The 21,461-nt window shown below is 43.0% G+C and overlaps 1 pseudogene; it reads left to right on the top strand.

Moving 5' to 3' along the window:
• The first annotated feature begins 15,484 nt into the window (after positions 1-15,484).
• Positions 15,485-15,602, top strand: LOC126476241 (5S ribosomal RNA; annotated as a pseudogene).
• Positions 15,603-21,461: the final 5,859 nt, after the last annotated feature.

The following is a 21,461-nucleotide window of genomic DNA, read 5'->3' as shown; positions in this document are numbered from 1 at the left end:
AGCACAGCAGCATGGATCAAATGTCAGTCATCACTGCATTAAATGGCACTGCTGTGAAACACAGTGAAGGTCCAGTACTGCTGAAAACCATACAAACTTCGACGAAAGAGGAACCAATGAAAGGCAATTCCAGTTAACAGAGACAGCATTGTGCAAAAGGAACTGTTATCGAGTGGGGTGTAGATGGTTGCTAGTCATCCCAGCACATGTATGGTCAATGATCCTGAAGTAGTTCCAGGACGCTCCAACATCCGTCCACCTGGGATTCGTGAAGACGCTATACAGAATCAGACAGCTCCCTACCGCTCCATTAGACACTGCGTGAACCACTGCAAGTAATGCCAATGACACAAGTGCATGCTGTAATTACCTCCAGGGCATCTGGCATCAATCCCACATGCAGGAGCGCCATTTCATCGTATCAGAATCGACCTCTTGGGGAGGTTTCCGAAGTCGACAATCGGAAATAAATAGATAATAGCCTGCACTGACTATCTCATCCACTAAGCTGTCATCAAGCTATGCTGACTTAATGAAGCTCCGTAGAGTGCAAAGTCCCAAGTGGGAAACATCAGTTTAAAGCGCATAGCACCTCAACTGATGATCTCTGATCATGGAAAATTTTTCCAATTGAGACTAGTACCTTAGGTAATTTCACTTTAACCACATGGAGATAGTTGCCTACCATCCACAGGCGACTGACCTCCGAGAACGCTTTAATAAAAGTTTGGCTCGTGTGTTCTCAATGTATGTTGACGTCGAACAGTGGGACTGGGATGCGATACTGCCCATCGTGACAGTTACATGCAACGCAGCAATGCACGACACTACAGGATTCACACCATTCTTTCTCCTCCACAGTTGTAAAGCTGAAACAGCAGATACACTGTTCCCGTTTCAACTGGACGCACCATCACCAGGACTGAAGAAGCAAGACAGCTGGCTTGCTTGCGGACTGTGGATGCCCAAAGAAAGACTGAGAGCTATGCAATGTGAAGCACTGGGCAGTGAGATACAAGTTACCAAAGCGCTACTTCGGGCCATACTGTATACTTTGTCCTTTGTCGGACGTCACATATGAAGTCCAGGATTACGACTCTTCATTAAGAAGACAAAAGTGCAGAGAGGACGTCCAAATTCTCGGTATGAAGCCATACTACTATCCAAAGGCACTTATCGACTATGGGAGGTTGAAGGAAAGCAGAGAAGCTACCTTCGATGGTCATTATAGGACAGAAGATGTAACAGCATGACCAGAATGCGAACATCTGTCAGCACCGCTGTATAGAGGATCATTCACAAGATCTATATCCAGGGTGCTGCAGTCATTTCCAATGAGAACTTCTAAAAGTTCGGATCGCTGTTTCTAGAGGAGAAGGAGTGATGAACTCGAGTTCATGATGTTTTGTGTACCTTTTAGAATCGGCAACTGGCGCGCTGCGGGTCTCAAACACGATCACCAGCAATTATTTGTCATTTAGTATTACCATATATCCAGCAGATCTGTATATGCACCATAGTGCTGTACCCAGAAATGTATGTGACATCTTGCAGAGCATCTCAAGAGCTACACTTCCAGAGGCTTCCTCAACTTTCTGCGCAATTCTCCAATAGTCTTGTATCGACGTTGAGCTACAGAGGACTTTATTATTTTTCGTAATGAATTCTGTGGCGTCTAGATTTCATGGTGGTCATTTCAACAAGGCTGGAGATGTTGGTGAACAACTCACAAATCAGTTGACTCAAAATTGTTCATCAAAGAACTCACACAACTGAATAACAAAGTGTAATGGAGCTTTGTCCTGCTACAGCCACATACGAGCCTTGATTCCCTCGCCTTCTACACGCGTGTCACGGAAACATGTTACTTCAAGGTCACTTCACAAAGGCAGTGTGGGGAGGAATTTGGGCACTGCGTCTTCTGAACGTCGTCGCTACCACGTTCCGGCTTCTACGTAAACAGTGTATGTTAGTGTGCGACCGTCTGCTTCTATGTACTTGAGTTTTAACCATGTTTGCTATATGTCCAAATAAGAATTTCCATTTATGTACCCTTCAAAAAAGATACGAACCGAGCAGGTATCATGATGAAGTCTTGTCCTATGTCATCATATGACATGCGTTCCATTATAGCTCTTGTTCAGAATGGGATTTTCCTTAGACCGGCAAATCACATTCATCCATTCTGAAATACGATATATCGCACATTCATCAGAAAATAACGCCTTTGAGCAAGACACGACATTCAGAAACAGTAGCAGCAATGCACGGCAGGCAGGAACTCATTGCTCAATTTCGTTGTCAACAACTCTTCATTTTAAAGCCGTTTTTGTTGTGCTCATGCAGTGTGAATCGCGGTACTTGAAGAGCACCGGCTGTTACGATAGTGATTTTCATAGGAAACAGCTCAGTTGATTGAGCGACGACAGTACGCATTTCCTTTCCTTCTTATGTCCATTATGCAGCCTTTCTTTGATCTTGGCTGAAACAGAAGAGCTTGTATCCCAGTCAAGCTGGTTTTCTTTACGAGGTGGGGCCATGGTAAAGCGATCTCTAAGCGCAGGCATTATCCCTGTCATTGATTCCCCTGTCTGTGGATATTTGCGCACCCACGCACTCACTACTAATCGTTCCTTAACAGTATAACTGCGTCCGCTCACATCAGCCATGGTTTCACAGCCGAAACGATGGAATAGTGAAACAAACCAATGCAACACCGACAACAATGCTTTTCAATTCAAAGCGGGAGTAACAATAAAACAATTATACACGAGGGCGTGCTGAAAAGTATTGCCTCCGATTTTTTTTACATGAAAAATATTAAATCTATTTAAATCAAATAAACGTTGTTAACAGTCTATATCTTTGTTGATTATGTCTATGTCTGTAACGTAACTAACTACTTCTTTGTTGGTTATGTCTAGGTGTGTAATGTAACTATGTCGGTGCGTGAGAAACGGCGTGGTGTAATCGTGTTTCGAATTTAGTGAGATTGTCCACACGTGGAAAACCATTTCCTTCTGCGTGAAAACGCCAGACTACAAACGAGCGCTGCGACATTTGCAACAACTCCACGCCTTTGTTTCATTGTCATCAATCGTCCTCCATACAGTGCCAACTTGTCCCCATCCGATTTTCATTTGGTTCCAAATTTAGATAACACCTTCGAGGACTTCACTTTGTTAGTGATGAAGCGCTGCAAACAGAGATGAAGTTGTGGCTCTGTTAACAAAGTCAAACACTCTACAGTGACAGTATCAATAAACTGGTCTTTCATTGGCAGAAATGTGTCTGTTGGCAGAGTGACTATGCAGAGAAGTACCGGGTGATCAAAAAGTCAGTAAAAATTGACGCACATGCTTGGAATGACATGGGGTTTTATTAGAACCAAAAAAAAGTTCACAAAATGTCCGACAGATGGCGCTGGACAGCAAAACTGCTACCGTGACGGGTGAGAGGTAGGCCGATATGTTACAGAATCGCATCATCCCCAGCCTGGCTGATAAACACCAGCTGGGACGTACGATGCTTATGCAGGATGGCACTCCAGCCCATATTGCTAGACGCGTGAAAGATCTCTTGCGAGCGTCGTTTGGTGATGATCGTGTGCTCAGCCGCCACTTTCGTCATGCTTGGCCTCTCAGGTCCTCAGACCTCAGTCCGTACTATTATTGGCTTTGGGGTTACCTGAAGTCGCAAGTGTATCGTGATCGACCGACATCTCTAGGGATGCTGAAAGACAACATCCGACGCCAATGCCTCACCATAACTCCGGACATGCTTTACAGTGCTGTTCACAACATTATTCTTCGACTACAGCTATTGTTGAGGAATGATAGTGGACATATTGAGCATTTCCTGTGAAGAACATCATCTTTGCTTTGTCTTACTTTGTTATGCTAATTATTGCTATTCTGATCAGATGAAGCGCCGTCTGTCGGACATTTTTTGAACTTTTGTATTTTTTGTTTCCAATAAAACCCCATGTGATTCCAAGCATGTGTGTCAATTTGTATCTCTCTGTCTACATTATTCCGTGATTTATTCAGTTTTCAAATTTATACTGACTTTTTGATCACCCGGTAAATATGTAGATTTGAAGAATAAAATTGTAGATCGTTAATAACGTGTGCTTAAAGCTTTTAAGAGTTTTCGTATAAAAAATTCGGAGGCATTCTGCGCGCCCTCGTTTTTCTCCAACTGCACAGGTCAGGAGTTGTACTGGGACCTCTCTGACATTGTGTATGTACAGCGCCGTTAACATCACACCTTTCTTACAGATCAGAACATTTGAAGCGCTAACGAAATAAACAGGTGTTACGGGTGACGTGAAAAGGCCTTCCTGTGATTCGGGGCGCTGCAAGACGGCAGCAGAAAGATTCGTAATCGCATGACGCATGCAACCAATTAAGTAAAAAGCTTCCCCTTTAAAGCTTCCGTGTTGATAGCGAGCGCGAGAGCAGGCGAGCTGCTGACGAACGTTGGTAAATTATTCACTTACCACTCTACATTAATTCCTGTTACAGCCTGGAGAATGCGCCACCAAGAGCCCGTGTAGGCGGGGGAGGGGGACGTCTTAGAGTGCCGTCTGGCACGCGAGCCAATCACGCGACGAGGCGTGGTCGCTGCCCGCTCCTTGCGCGCAACCCCGCCAGTTCGACATTACTGAACTTGCTTGCTTGCTTGTACTGCAGCATCGGAATGTCGCGTTTCTTCGAATCTGTGGCTGACGTGGAACACTTGCTACGAAAATGTCTGACGTTGCTGCTGGTAAATCATAAAACACCGCGGAACTAACTGAATTTGAGAGTGCATGGCAATAATATTAGAAAGTACACTCATCCCTGATGTTCTGCAAAATATTATTTATTTGATCACGAACCGCCTTTTAACTCCTTAGACCACCGTCTGATGTTAACTTTTAATGCTCACGTACTTCCATTGATATTAATTTTTGCGGCTGTTGGACACAAATATGAAAAGCTTTACAGGGTGAAAACTATTTAAACCGACAACCTCTGGGAGGTTGTAGGGGACATCAAAACAAATATTTTTCCCTATTGTCATTTTTTCCTATGAGGATTATTTAAACATGTGGAGGCTGTATTACGCTCTTCAGTTGTTAGAGGCCATATTACGATCTTCAGTTGTAGGCATGTGGTGTGTGTACAGTAAGAACTTCAGTACACACACCATGAGATTATTTGACTTGTCGCTCTAACGAAGTAGGCGAGTGTCAGCAATATGTCTCATGTTCTTATCGTGGCGTGTTTATCTTCTGCTGTTAGGTCAGACGATAGAAATACCACTTGCACGCTTAGAGTAGCAGATTGATGTTGACCAACTTTAAACAGAACTTGATTAATTTTCACACACATTTATTAAAATAATAACAAGCATAAAAATTACTTATCTTGGTTCTGTATGCTATTTACAATTGACAATCTGAAGCTCCTTTGGTATTGGTACATTAATCTTATTCTCACATATATCTCTGATACTTGACAAAAGTGTCTATACATTTATCTTCATGGCTATGTACAGGAATATGGTAATCTTATTAGGCGCAGACTGAAACTTGACTATAGATTGGTACAGACAATACCTCACACGTTCATGTATCACTGCATGAGTGTGATCCGCAAGGAGAAAAGGTTCTACATTAGCAGCAATCTCATTGGCTGCATTACATATTAATACACGGATCGGTGGAAGCAGAATTTGGTCCGTCTCTATGGCAGCGCCATCTCGTAGTGTGGAGACGGACGAGCGCTGCGCCTGCTCTGTTGTGCTTAGCGAGGCGGGCTCTAGTGGGAAAGTTGTGTACGCACTGACTACGCAGAACTATGTACACAAGGCTACTGCTGCCCGCCAGTGTGGAAGTGCATTGTCTCTGTTTACTAATCGAGCGATACACCTGGAGTGAGTACACTGATATGGTTGGTGCGTACTACGTAGCACACCACAACGGACGAGCTGCACAGCGGGTTTATCAACAACAATATCCTAATCGCCGTATCCCGCATCATACGACCTTTGCTGCTATGTACCAACGTCTGTGTGAGACTGGGTCATTTAGCAGATTACCTGGACAGGGACGCCTTTGCACGGTAAGAACGCTGCAATTTGAGGAAGCTGTCTTGCAGCATGTGGAGCGGGATCCTATCAGCACTCGTGCTATTGCACGTAACGTGGGGACGTATCAGACGAGTGTAAGAACAGTCCTTCGAGAGCATTTGTTACCTCCATTTCACTTACAGCGTGTCCACAATCTGGAACCAGTTGATTATCCACCCAGAGCACAGTTTTCGCAGTGGTACCTGGAACAGTGTGAAATGCATCCTAGATTTCCATCCTCTGTGTTGTTTACCGATGAAGCAACGTTCGGGCGTGATGGAGTCTTCAACATGCACAATTCGCATGTTTGAAGTGAGGCTAACCCACATGCCACAGTTACTAGCGCTCATCAAGTGCGGGTCTTCGTTAATGTGTGGGTCGGTGTTGTTGGGGACTGTTTAATTGGGCCGTATCTGCTACCTAGGCCATTAAATGACAGGCACTATTACAATTTTCTCGCCAGAGCACTGCCAGAATTGCTGGAAGACGTACCGCTCCCTACAAGACAACGCGTGTGGTTCCAACATGACGGGCGCCGGCACATTTCAGTCGTCGTGTGCGTCGACTCCTGGTCCTACGGTTCCCAGAAACGTGGATTGGCAGAGGTGGTCCTGTACCATGGCCTGCTCGATCCCCAGATATGTCCCCTCTGGACTTTTTGTGTGGGGAGAGATGCGCAACCTTGTTTACGCAACTCCTGTTGCATCAGAAGAGGATCTGGTTGCCCGGGTAGTAGCAGCAGCAGGAATAATTCAGGATACCCCAGGGGTTTTTGCCCGTGTCAGACAGAACATGATCCGACGTTGTTACCTTTGTTTACGTGTCAGTGGAGGCATTATTGAGATTCTACTGTTACTGAAATTAGGTTGTGTTAATGTGTTGTCTCTTGGTCATAAAAAATGTAAAAGTGTTTGTTGGTTTAATTAATTTGCCGCCAGAGAAATCTTCCTTTACTGGTTTAAATACTCCTCATAGAAAAAACGACATTAGGGAAAAATATTTGTTTTGATGTCCCCTACAACCTCCCAGAGTTTGTCGGTTTAAATAATTTTCACCCTGTAGATGGAGAAGACGTTTCAATGTTAATGGAGCCTGATCATGTACAAGTCAGCGAGGCCCTCTTATTTGCGGATCCTTGACGCTGTCCACCATGCGGGGATTCGACTGGCCACGGGTGCTTATCGGACCAGTCCCGTACCCAGCCTCTGTGCTGAGGCTAGGTAACCGCTACATACCATCCGACGACAGCTCCTGCTGGTGCCCCAGGCTTTTAAGTTTCTTGCAGCTCCAATCTCACCCGCTCACCATGTTGTTGCTCATCCGCCTCTGGACCGTCTTTTTTCGCACCGTCCCCGAGCCATGACGCCCTTTGGGACACGCGTGCAACGTGTGGTGGAGTCCCTTGGTGTGGAGCCCGTACAGCCCCAAATACAGGGTTTTAACCGCCTGCCTCCCTGGTTACTGGAGAGGCCCAGAGTGATTTTAGATTTTAGATTGCACTCCTGCCACCGTTTTTAATACAACATTTTCTGCCATTTTATCCAAGCACCACGACTATGTAGCTGTTCTTACGGATGGGTCGAAACAGGGGGATTCCGTTGGTTGCTCTGTTGTTTTTCCGGATCGTGTCCTCAAGGTCCGACTGCCTCAAGCGTTTACTGTCTTTGACGCAGAATTGTCTGCGATCTTGCGGGCACTGGAACAGATGAGACGTTCTTCCCGTCCTAAATTTCTTGTCAGTTCAGACTCACTAAGTGCCCTTCACTCATTGCAACGTTTGTATGCCGCAGATAAAATAGTCCAGACCATCCTGGATGCCCTCCTCCAACTAAAACGACTGGGGAAGGGGGTGGCTTTCTGCTGGCTTCCAGAGCACGTCGGCATTGCTGGGAACGAAAAGGCAGATCTTGCAGCCAAGGAGGCGTGTCTCGATCCGCAAGTCTTTCAGTGTGCCATCCCCCTGCACGTACTCACCTCGCTGTTGAGTTCACGAGACATGCGTCGGTGGGAGGATGAGTGGTTGGAAGTGACTGACAAAAATCCGTTTAGTCAAGCCCACAACGTGTGTGTGGTGTACTTCCTTCCAGTCCTGTATACGGGACGAGGTTCTCCTCACTCGTCTTCACACAGGCCACAGTCCTATGACGCATGGCTTCCTGCTCAGGCGAGAGGACCCTCCAATGTGTGGTGCTTCTGGCGTCCAGATCACTGTGCGTCACGTTTTATTGGATTGCGTTTTATTTTCTGACCAGCGGGCCGCGGCTGACTTGCCAGCGGATCTGCCATCTCTTTTAGGAAATATTCAAACGAACGTGGTCAAAGTTTTAAAGTTCTGTGACTTGTCTAATGTTTTTACCAAGATTTTAGGAGGAGGGCCATAATTCGTTCGCAGAGCAACTGGTCGCCCATATTTTATGTAAGTTGCCAGCCAGTGATAATTTCCTGCGGCATCCTTGGCGCCCCTTTCTCATTTTCATTACGTTTTATTTTCTTGTAGAGCATTTTTCTTCTTTTCCCACTTTCTTTGTGTATATGAGCGCCCGTAAGCCCCAACACGTGCACACTCACTCACACACACACACACACACACACACACACACACACACACACACGCCTAATACGAACACATGACTCTTTTACTTTGTGAATAATGAAGTTCCTCAGTTAAACTGGAAGAACGACACGTTCATGGAATAAGAGTACAAATCATATTATTTCGTTTTATTGACCCTCTGACGCGTAGCACACATCATAGCAAAGGCTAGGTTCAACCATACTTCCATTAACAGTTCGAGGTTATTCCACTTTCATGCTGAAGTTGCCAGTGATGCATTGCGTTTGTATGTTAATTTATCATGTTATCAGTGCTTATGGAAGCCTTTTTATAACCATTTAAGTAAGAACATGTTAGCTACAGGGCAACTACGATGAGGCCACTTCATCCACTGATTTCATAAATAATTACTCAAGCCTCTGTTATTTGTCTGTTTTACAGAAACAGTAACGTAACGTACGTAAACTCATAATGAAAGACCCATTTGATTTGAACGTCGAAGAATGTGATAAACTACAGTACTATAGATTGTCGGAAATTGAAGGGTGTAACTCATCAATTAATCTTGATACAGATTTACATGCCGTATATAAATGAGAGGACATTGAAAGTATTCTGGCTGGTACAGTTTTAAACAAGCTGCCAGGGGAGCAAAATTAGTAACCTCGCTCTAAGCCATTTCGTGGAACAACAACCCAGGGAGATGCAGGTCAGTAACCCACAGGTCAGACAGATCTTTGTATTTGCCGCAAGGGGGCGTCCAAGCGTCGTGCATGTACACAGACAACGAACACAAATAAAATCTCCAGTGGCTCAGGAACCCCCTGCCACAAAACAATTTACAGGCCCAGAGAGTGGGACGACGAGAACCATTTTAGCAGAGGCACTACTTTTAACAAAAATGGAAAGCATAGAAAGCTAAGTTTCTCTTCGTAAATCACCAGATGACACACATAGACATCTCTGAAATGGAATGGGGACCTGCAGTTTTGGCCTTCTGAAGGTATGAGAGGCCGCTGGACATGTTCACTTAACAGAAATGAACTTTTACTCGATATAAGAATCACAGAGATTAGCTCACATAAATAAACAAGAATTTAGATAGTGTAGTTTGGCTGTGCTGACGAGGTCAAAGAGAGAGATGTAGAGAGAGTTTGAGATGACTTTTTTCTATGCAAAATGTTAGAACACTCGTTGCTGGTTAACCAAAGACGGGATAGCCCAGGGAAGGGGACTAGCGTATTCTACGGAGCAATATGATCGGTTGGTGATCGGTAGATCCAAAGTCTGAAATGCGGCAACGTGAGATTTCCTTGTAGAAAACGTTAGATCAAAAATGACTTCATTACAGACTTCCTCCTCTTCTCCAGCAACGTTCGCAACTTCACTTGGCAAGAGATGCCACCAGCCCGCCACTGCAATAGTTAACATAGCGTCTTAGAGAAAATTCTGGCTTATTTGCATTTTGATGATGGAGAGGGTCGTTGTTGCAGCCAATGATTGATTCTGCAGCCACTTCAGCCTCCCCTGCTACACTACGGTGAGATTAAGCCACAACTGCGACATAATGTGCAGGGAAAGTAAAGTCACTTTATAACATTTCGACCAGTTCAGGATTCACTTGGCACACTTGCGCTTTTAATTTAATGAACAGCCGCTTTCAACTGCAGCTATGGGCATGACGCATTTTCTTCTATAGTACTATTTGCCACTCACTTTACGTCATGGCCATTACTGGGCACAACTGATTTACTGCAATTAATTCACGTGTCTGATATTAGAACCTGCAGAAGTTCCGGACACTGAAGGGTTTGAAAAAAGGCGTTGGTCCGATGACTGCCGTGGGTCTGGAGAAAATGATTCGGAAATTCGAAAAGACGGTTCTTTGGTGTGCAACCTGGTAGAGGGAGGAAACGAAATGATTCGACGTCAGTGGAAGCAGTGGCCACAGCAATACAGGAGGAAACGAGTGGTGGTGCGCAAACATGCAGTGCACGGAGAATTGCCCGAACATTGGGCGTACCCGCGAGCAGAGTGCGTAAAATCCTACGAAACATCCTTCTTTGCTGTCCATTCAAAATTGCCCATGTGCACGAGTTGCTTACTGTTGACCTGCCAGGAAGAGAGACCTTTGCTTTAGAATTTCTTGCTCGCATGGAAGACGACAATGATAGGTCGTGGAAGATTTTGGGGACGGACGAATCCCACTTCCATCTGACAGAATATGTCAATACACAGAATTGTCGAATATGGGTAACGGAAAAGCCACACTCAAATTAACCAGTACCACTTCATCCTGAAAAGGTCACTATGTGGTACGGGTTTACGGCATCATTTATCATACGGCCATAGTTTTTCAAGGAGAGAGGTGCTTCCGGTCCTGTTACCTGTACCGTCACTGGTAAGCGCTATGAGTGTATTTTGCGCAACCATGTCATTCCAGGTCTCCAACAGCGTGGATGTATAGTCGGGATCATTTTTATGCAAGATGGCTCACCTCTGCACATTGCAAATCCAGTTTAGCATCTGTTGAAGCGCCATTTCGGAAATGCTAGAAATGATCAGCCGCCATCCCGATCACCTGCTCTTAATCTGTGTGACTTCTGGCCTTGGGGCTATCTGAAAGATGTTGTGCTCGGTGTTCTGATTGCAAACTTAGCTGCATTGAAGACACGCATTACGCAACATATTCTGAACGTGACCCCGGAAACATTTCGATCAGTTGTGGAACACGCTGTTCTCGATTTCCACTTTTTGCAGAAAACGATGGACAGCATACTGAATATGTTGTGCGCCAGTCACACGGAAATTAATAATCCCATTTGATTTTGACATGCTTTTTATGCGATTTTTGGCCTCAGGACAATTAGAAACCGATTTTTCCCATCCGATGTGATGTGACCTTGCCGTGGTGGATCGGCTTACGTAACTAACAGTATCACACCTGTACACCCATGCACACTGAGTAGTACAGTTTGTTTAACGCCAAACGCACAACTTAGGGATTGTTGTATGATTCATTTGTCATTTGTAGTGGACCACTATTAAATTATTATGCTTACAGTGCCATCTATTGCTTCATTTTGTGACTATTTATGTTTCTTCGGCCATATATTTTCCCCCTTCTCCGATAATGTTCTGTTGCAATTTGACGTCACTCCGACAGGTGGTGTTATTTCTACAGCGGTTTGAAAGTTTAACTTTAGTTATAATCAACTGTACTTCGCCGCCAGGTGCTCAGGGCATGACGTTACACTTGCACTACAACCTAGACGTGTCATTTTCCCAAAAGTCAGATAGGTATGGCTTAACTGAAGTACAGGGCTATTACAAATGATTAAAGCGATTTCATAAATTCACTGTAGCTCCATTCATTGACATATGGTCACGACACACTACAGATACGTAGAAAAACTCATAAAGTTTTGTTCGGCTGAAGCCGCACTTCCGGTTTCTGCCGCCAGAGCGCTCGAGAGCGCAGTGGGACAAAAAGTTGAACGCGTGCGGGCAAGTTTCACGCGTAGCCCGCGGAAAATTGGCTCATGCCGCAACTGGAGACCGACAGCGCCGACTTTCAACAGGATGGTGCTCCACCGCACTTCCATCATGATGTTCGGCGTTTCTTAAACAGGAGATTGGAAAACCGATGTATCGGTCGTGGTGGAGATCATGATCAGCAATTCATGTCATAGCCTCCACGCTCTCCCGACTTAACCCCATGCGATTTCTTTCTGTGGGGTTATGTGAAAGATTCAGTGTTTAAACCTCCTCTACCAAGAAACGTGCCAGAACTGCGAGCTCGCATCAATGATGCTTTCGAACTCATTGATGGGGACATGCTGCGCCGAGTGTGGGAGGAACTTGATTATCGGCTTGATGTCTGCCGAATCACTAAAGGGGCACATATCGAACATTTGTGAATGCCTCAAAAAACTTTTTGAATTCTTGTATGTGTGTGCAAAGCATGTTGAAAATATCTCAAATAATAAAGTTATTGTAGAGCTGTGAAATCGCTTCAATCATTTGTAATAACCCTGTATATGATTCGCTCTGAAAGGCTGCCCCTCAAGGTCTCAAGGACAGCAAGACGGAGGCGGCCGACTCACAAACGCCTGGGGACACTTGAGGGGGGGATGAAATGCTGCAAAATGGTAAAAAATTACATTTTCAGTTTTTAAGTCTACAAGAAAATTTGAAATTTTCTGCTTAAACTGTTGCAAAATTTGTGAAGAAACTCTAATTGGAACTATTTTTATTTCGTTTCTCAAAATACATGTGCGCTCAGGAAAGTTCTGCAACTTCTGATGTGTTGATATTCAAACTTTTGCATTCCGAAAATATTAGTTGCTTAAGAATGTGGTTTTTACTCTTCTGTTGTAGAAACTTCGATCTTTCAGTTGACATCACTGCCATAGCAGTTATGTTTACACCTCAGTTTTTTATCTGTGAGATAGTGCTTTGAGTTTTTGAGTTGTGTATGCGTCTCGTTCGAAATGTATATCTGTGTTCTTGCTACTTCTAGTGATGAGTATCATAGTTTCTACGATGCCTTGGAATGTACCATTACTTAAAAAGAATATGTTCCATTGAAATTGATTTACAGACACCTGTTGTGTAAGTGATTCTGCTTCATCATCTGTTGATGATATTCAAAGTTCTCTCGTTTGTACAGTTGGAATGCGTGAAGGGGCATACCCGCTTGTGCATAAAAAAACTTTATGAAGGCATGTAAGTGAAGTTACATGTGTAACTTCTAATGAACTATAAGTTTTAGTGGACTTTTCTATTTTTTGTGAGTGTGTCAAGAGTTGTTTGTGTTGTAATATTTGTGGAGGTCCTGCTGACTGGAAAATTAATGGCCTTGTATGCCTAAGAAGGTATTTGTTGGAATAAAAACCTCGGAATAGGGAGTCAGTGATATTATTATTTCATTCCGTGCTGGTCATCTGGATAGTTAATGGTCATGGAAAAGCTTGGCATTGTTCCAGATGTTAACACCATCAAAGTTTTTCAGCTTCTCGAGCGAGTAAGCAAGGCTTTGTACACAAGTGAATTTAACACAAAGAAAGCAAGGGCAGAAATAAGAAGAATGCTTCTAGGTGAAGAAGAAGAACCAGAAGATGACCCTGAGTACTCTAATGGACACTTTTACAACAAAATATGAGGAATTTGTGAATTTTCGAAATAAATTACTTCAATGGCATTTTCTAGCATTTGACATTTTCAGTGTTGCAATAAAAGAGTTAAAAGGTACCACTGAACTACACTCATGAAAAGAGCTGGCTTATTCTCTGAATAAGGTAGATTTACATGAAATCTTCGGCAATGAAAATAGGTTACTTTTAAAAAATTCATAAATATTACACCAAAAAAAAAAACAAGCATTGATTCTATTTCGGTGAGTTAGCAATACATAAAACAACTATCAAAACTTCAAATTTCTAGGTATAACAGTTCCATAGAAAAAAAGAGTACATAAAATTAGCAAATATAAGGTCGGCGACATCCCCTTCAGCAAGGCACAGACATTCTCGTTACAAACGTGCCGGTTTATTGTTGGGTTGCTCATTTATTGGCAACTCAGGAGTGCAGAGAGACGCTTGAAGAAAATCCTAGTGCTGTGCAGTACGCTAGGGAGCTGCAGACGACGGTGTAAAGTACTGCAACATGGAATACCTGAGAGAGCGAAGTGAGAGTTCCTAGGTTATCTGCCTGCCGCTACAACATCAGAAATTTTCACCTTGTGTGAAGACTGGAGAGCTCAGTTACTGGGTGGGATTGCAAACTCAACCCACCAATGGCAAAGACGATATGATGGGAAATTCAGCGCCCTGAGGGAAAGAGTGCGGACAGTTCAATAAAACTGCCAGGCAAGAGCAGTTCCAGTTCGGTCAGGGAGATGGAAACATCGCTCAGCAACCAGCGAAAGAGAAAGGAGGACAGGAGGAGAGAGAAAGACAGTGAGTTTCCTTCTGGTGGCATGCCAACTTAATGTCGATTCAATCTTGAGACTTACACCCCAGCATTCATTCTGATGCCTATCATCACTTTTTGACTCACTCAGTTCTGTTCCACGTCGAATGGACCTTCCTCGCAGTCTAATGCTCGAATCTTTAAGCATCCGATTGCGCTTCCCTCTCTGACCTCAGCCTCAAAATGTTACGTTAACATTGCCTATGTGAGGTAATCATAGCAGGCAACAGCCGCCGATAGTGCAAGAACAATAAAAGCACGTTGCCTGCCGAGTTGCCCCATGACTGAGGGATCGGCTAGTGCAGAAGAAGGAACGAGCTATGTCAGAGAGAGTGTCGTCTCTAATCTGCAGAACACGGAAGATGTAAGTTGCTGGCTGTCACCCTCAACCAATCACATGACAAGAGTGATCGACACATGGCACCGGCACCGCATCTACCGCACATGGTTATATGTACCCGACTGTCGAGTACTGGGATGAAATAATTCATCCCCCTTACCAGTGCAGTTACTGAGTTCTGTCTATGCACAGAAATGTTTCCACCTATTAATCCTTCAATCAATTTGTTTTCATTGTAACCTGATTTGCGTATTAATTTCCATGAATCAGTTTTTGAATGTACTACATTTTTAGTACTCAGTGTATAGGCGCCCTTTTTTGTCATACCACTTTTCAAAATCCACTACAATGTTTTAACGAGCAAATAAGTGTTTAAATTTTGAAATGTTTTGACGACACTTTTCCTATTACTTCAGTTCCCAGCAGCGTGGAATATTAGTCATACGACCATTGTAGACCTGTGGGACTATGAATTTTAGTTTAGTCATTTGTAGACTCTAGCCAACGGCCCTGCCGCAGTGGTAACACCGGTTCCCGTCAGAACACCGAAGTTAAGCGGTGTCGGGCTGGGCTAGAATTTGGATGGGTGACCATCCAATCTGCCAAACACTGTTGGCAAGCGGGATGCACTCAGCCCATGTGAGGCAAGCCGAGGAGCTACTTGATTGAGAAGTAGCAGCTCCGGTCTCGTAAATTGACATACGGCCGGGAGAGCGGTGTGCTGACCACATGCTCCTCCATCACGACAGTGGGCTAAAGATGACACGGCGGCCGGTCGGTCCCGTTGGGTCTTCCAAGGCCTGTTCGGACGAAGTTTATTATTTTCTTTTTTCATTTGTAGACTCTACTGTCAGTACTAGTTTGTCAACGTTGTTCCTATATTTTGCCTTTTTTTTCCAAAGGCGGTATATATGGTCCAGTCACAGTCATGTGACCACCGCCTGTGTTCGACATGACGTGCAATAACCACTCACAGACGGCAGGTGGCAGCACTAACAGTGGAGGGTTTCTAAGTCTCGCAGGGACCCTGATAAACAGTTCAGTCATTGTAACGTAGAAGCGGAGCTATTTATCTGACGTCTAAAGAGTTTGGTCATTGGCTTTCGGGCCCGGGGTGGAAGCATTTCCGAAGCATCTATCTATGTAAACTGATTGGGTGCAGCCTTGGTTGAAGAATACTATGTGTGGCGCTGTCCAACACAGGCACTGAAGCAACTGTGGTGCACCAACGGACCATAGATGACAGGAGTGAATGATGGATGCAGAGATGTGTTTGGGCGAATAGACGTGCAGCTGTTGAGCAACTCACTGACCAGATGAACCAAGTGGCTACCAGCAGCATCTCCTCAACAACCGTCCAGCGAACATTGCAGCGTATGTTACCTTCAGCAGGCACCTGAGTAATGCACCCATGCTGTATGCTGTTCATCGGTGATGAAAGCTGTAAGTTGAACGCCAATATAGCAACTGGACGTACACTGAGTGGCAAAGGAGGCCTTTTCAGATTAATGACGTTTTATGTTCTGTTGTACTGAAAGCAAACATCCTGTAACAACTACGGAAGCTTCTAGACCGGAAGAGGGAGTATAAGGGTCTGAGGAATGGTTTGGTGGCATTGCCTGGATGATCTCGTCATTCTGGAAGGCATAACGGATCCATGCATCTAGCCTTGGAAACCTTATCCACCACTGCATGCAGTTTGCTTTTCCTCGGCAGAATGGAGTCTACCACTAGGACAATGCAACGTGTCACACAGTTCGTAGTGTACATGCGTGGTTTGAAGAGTACCAGGATACGTTTACCGTACTTCGCTGCCAACTCTCCAGATTTAAACCCAGTCGAGAATCTGTGCGACCACCTTGGTCAGGCTGTTCGCGTTGTGGATCCTCCGACGAGAAACCGAGCGCAGCTGGCCACGGCAATGGAGCAGCACTCCCTATAGAGGGGTGTGACTGGAGTCGACATGGCTCCATATCCCTGCCGGTACCATCCAGAACCTCACTAACTCTCTCCCTGCATGTCTCGCAACAGTCCATGCTGCAAAAGGCGCTTATTCAGGCTTTTGACAGGTGAGCCCATTAATGTGATCTCACTTTCATTGTTCAAGTGCCAAGTTGCAAAACAGATGGCTTTCATAACACATGCAATTTGGGCGCCTATCACTCTTGACAGGTGGTGCTCAGTACCTAGAGGAAATATACACTAGGGGGCTCCAGTAGACTCAATGGCTACAAGTAGCAAGCAAGAAAGTCGTTAGTGTAAAAATGCCATAAGTCCTGAACGTTTGCCATTGGTGACCTCTATACCACCTGGATGCAGAACTTTGGTGTCTGAGCACAGAAATGTCTCCTCCGTCCAGCACACTGTAGATAAGCAGAACGTTTCCACCGGTATGTACATGAAGAGCGATTATTTACCTACTTCTGGTTACGATCCTCATAGTATTTAATGTAATGGTGGCTGTACTTACGGCTATCAGACAAGCACAGTTCCTTCAAGTAAGCTCGAATTTTACAAACTCTCTGGCCGAGCGGTTCTAGGCGCTTCAGTTGAAATGTCCCCTTTGAAAAATTATACATGACTGTGCTTAAACTGACACACAATATTTTTGGCGCAACGCAATCTGACTTTCAGTAATCCATACAAAAGAATGGCCCTGACTAACATTAACTTACACCTTTCACAAATCACTTACCTCACAAAAATCTTCGTTACTCGAACTACTGCAATACAGCGAGCGCCACTACTGCCAGCTAAATAAAAGATTCAAACTACGGAAGGCACTAACTACTGATAGGCATAGTTAGCAAATGAAAGATTTTAATAGAGAACAAAGAATGTATTTACCTTAATAGTGTTGAAAAATCATAATATACATAGCAGTTCATGACATCCAGTCTTACGAATTTCAAAATTCCGCCATCTCTCTCCCCACATCCACCACGGCTGGCGGCTCACCTCCAACTGCGCAACGCTATGCGCTTTTAACAGCCAACTGCCCAACGCTACAATGGCAGACAACAATGCAAACTAGCCACAGACTGTACACAGCACAGCCAGTGATTTTCATACAGAGCGCTACGTAACGTTGCCAATATAAAAACCTAAACAGCCTACTTATATAGCCCCCATGGTCCCCACAAAAATTTTACAAATTGTTTTGGGCACTGGCCAATACAGATTTGAAAAAATTTTTCATAATTACAGTAAGAAAGGTATCAAATGCACACACTTATTAATACAATGTTGGTCAAAAGCTAAAATTTTCTCACAGTCCATAAAGAGAGTCCTGATCATTCATCACAGTAAAACTGCCGTTTCTTTTCTCAAAGTCTGAGCAGTAAAAGACAATGCACACAGAAGTAGTGGATTTCCATGCAGTCTTGAAGAAGTAGTGTTGTCCTTCCAATGGAAAGACAGTGCTGACTCTTGACGTGCTGACAGGTAATGGGCCACAACAGAGCAAACCCACAGCAGAGTCATTCGACGTTTTGAAGAATATTGGTAGGTAGGTCATCACAGAGCAGACCCACTGTAGTCCTGGTAGAGATTACGGTATTGGTGGGCCACCAGAGGTGCAGACCCACTGCAGTCCTTGTAGAAATAATGGTATTGGTGGGTCATCAAAGATGCAGACCCACTGTAGTCCTTGAAGAGATGGCCAGCAGCCATCTGTTGTGACTGTGCAGGTGCACAATCACCATTGAAGAGTCTTGCGGATAATATAGCAAGTCCATAACCACCACTTGAGCATTCACAAAGTTTTTGGAACTGTCCTTAGAACCAGCAACGCTGTTATCCAGTCCCTTGCTGAATTATTAACACACATGCAAACACTAACAGTTCCTACTTCTCACATATTGTCCATATACTATGACCAACAGAAACATGTGCAGTGAAATGGAACTTACAAGTTAATAATATGAACTGGTGTCAATTACAATTTCATAACATAAGAATACAATTACAAAGGTACAAAATACATCATTAAAGAACATAACAATACAGATAACATTTGTAGTACAGGCTTTACAAAAGAATCGAAATAACATATGCATCAGTGTTACAGGAATTATGATATGAGTACATACATAAGAGATCAGAATAACTTTCGAAACATCAACTTCACACATGAGCATTAAAACAGAACAGAATAAATAATGTCTAAACATCTTTACAAAGAAAATAACATATTATCAGAAAAATTCTACAACATAACTCTTATTAGCTAAACACATTAAGACAGGAAAAACACAAATTCACATAGTGTAATAACACAAAAATACAGGACAGGGTTTGTTTTCAGTGTGACATTTGATACTGCAGTCCACCCCAAAACTTTATTCCATATATCTTTCCTATTATTTCAACATTTGTTTCCACCAAAAAAATTCTATCCAAGGATGCTTTCTGTATTTATATGTTCACACATTTCTTACCTCATTATTTATTTTCCATTATCTTACCTCATCATTTATTTCCAAGAAAATCCTACCTATACCTGCTTTTTGTACTTTTTTCGTATAACTTCTCAATGCATTTCTTCCAATTCATCACAACTCATTCTCTTATATAGTCTACCCCCTCTTAAGCTAACTTAAATCTACCGAGCTCAGATGCTAAACTAAGGGCCTAGGCAATGCAGCAGCACAAAACAATTAACACAAACAGCAATAAAAAAATGCAAATTGGCAAAGCTAGCAGCAGTAAATGTAATAACTTATATCTAAACATGACATAGCTCAAGCAGAAAAAATATTACTGTAAAAATGGCCATGTTTAATACCTATGCCACATCTTAACACTAGAGTGATGCATCGCAAAAACTTACTCTGCAAGAAAGTTACCAAGTCATTTAAAAAATTATTTATGCAATTCCTGTGAAGGGAAATGTCTATTTGTGCTCTCTTTTCTAAGAAAGTACATCACAAACATATTCTTTACTGGGTCTGTAGACAGAAAATAGTGATATTAGTACATCTATTAAATTTTATAATAATCAATGCTGCAGTGCAGCTAGAAACTAGATATTAAAGAAAATGAGCAAATATGTACAAAGGAAGGCATGAAACATCATTCATTAGCCATATGGCATTTCATAAGGTAGTAAAAAAATCTCTCAACGAGAAAGACAGTAGTCATAATCAGGTGCATAGACATAAAAATATTTCTCGTCATTTCATTAGGCATTTCAGTAAATATCATAAATTAAGAGCTCCACAGTGTTATCATATGTTTTCAAGTTTGAGCGTGTCATATTTGCGATGCTTTCTACAAAGGAATGTCAATAGCGAGGACCCTTTTTTTTTTCTCCACCTGTGCCTCTGAAAGGCACACACTAATGACTTTTTTCCAGGCCACTGTAGCGCAGCTGGGTGCCCACGACTCATTATGTGAAGGTGGTCACTTAACTTTCATACTGAAATATTTACGACACCAGTTTGCATTACAGTGACAGTCTCATTTAAAAAATTTCACAGGTCGAGAATTTGCATTGCAAATGTGTAGAAACAAAATCCTATGAATATAACAGTGTTCAAAAAGTTTTCGTCGGCATTGTGATACATTCGCGTATTTACACACATTTCATAACTCTTAAAGTACGATTCTTGGTTTCCAACATCCTTTTCCACAAATCAGAGTCCCTAACCACTACTCATTATTCATATACGTATTCGTCAACACTTCTTCAATATTTCATCAAAATAAATACGTAGCATAATCAAATTCCTCATTTACGGTAGCATCATCTTATTGATCATAAACATACCTCAACAGCATAATATACATCGTCGTCATAAAAATAACATCATAACACCTCAGTCAAATCTCAAAAATGTCATAGCTATCTGCAATAATGTCAAAACCTAAAAAAAATTCTCTGCTCATTTCAATATTGCCATCTACCTCAAACGTACTTTAAAAATCATGATCCCATACCAAATAAATCATTCAAAGCTCTCATAGTATCACAATGGTTCCGAAAAAATATGAACACTTCACAAAGTACAGACAAAATACAATTTCATAAGTGTGAAGTTACCCAACTGTGTAATTGCATAAACATGTGTCACTGATGTAGTAAAAAAAATGTTTATCCCTCAGTTAAATGATCAGATAGCTGTGTAATTTGTGTGTTAGAGAAATATGGTACCGATGTGTAAAGTTGTATAAGCAAATACCATATTAGCTAGGGCTCCTTGTGCTTGCCAAACACATGGTACACAAAGTAAGCGTGTACCCCCCTGAGGATAAATGCAATTATACCCTCAGGTGTTACAGATTACAGCAATGGAATGAAATGTATCATGGAAAACCTTTGTATCATTGTACTTCAAATATCTTTAAAAATAAATGATTTAAGTGCCAAATTAATCACTCAAATACGTATCCTGTAGCGCTAAATGTGCGTCTTGCAGTAAGATAATCTCTGTGGAAGTGTCGTACTTATTGTCCTCCGAAAGCTAAGTTCTGCAG

This window comes from Schistocerca serialis, chromosome 4 (genome assembly GCF_023864345.2).
Source record: "Schistocerca serialis cubense isolate TAMUIC-IGC-003099 chromosome 4, iqSchSeri2.2, whole genome shotgun sequence".
NCBI lineage: Eukaryota > Metazoa > Arthropoda > Insecta > Orthoptera > Acrididae > Schistocerca > Schistocerca serialis.
The sequence above is the reverse complement of the archived record's forward strand: the minus strand, read 5'-3'. Positions and strand labels throughout refer to the sequence as shown.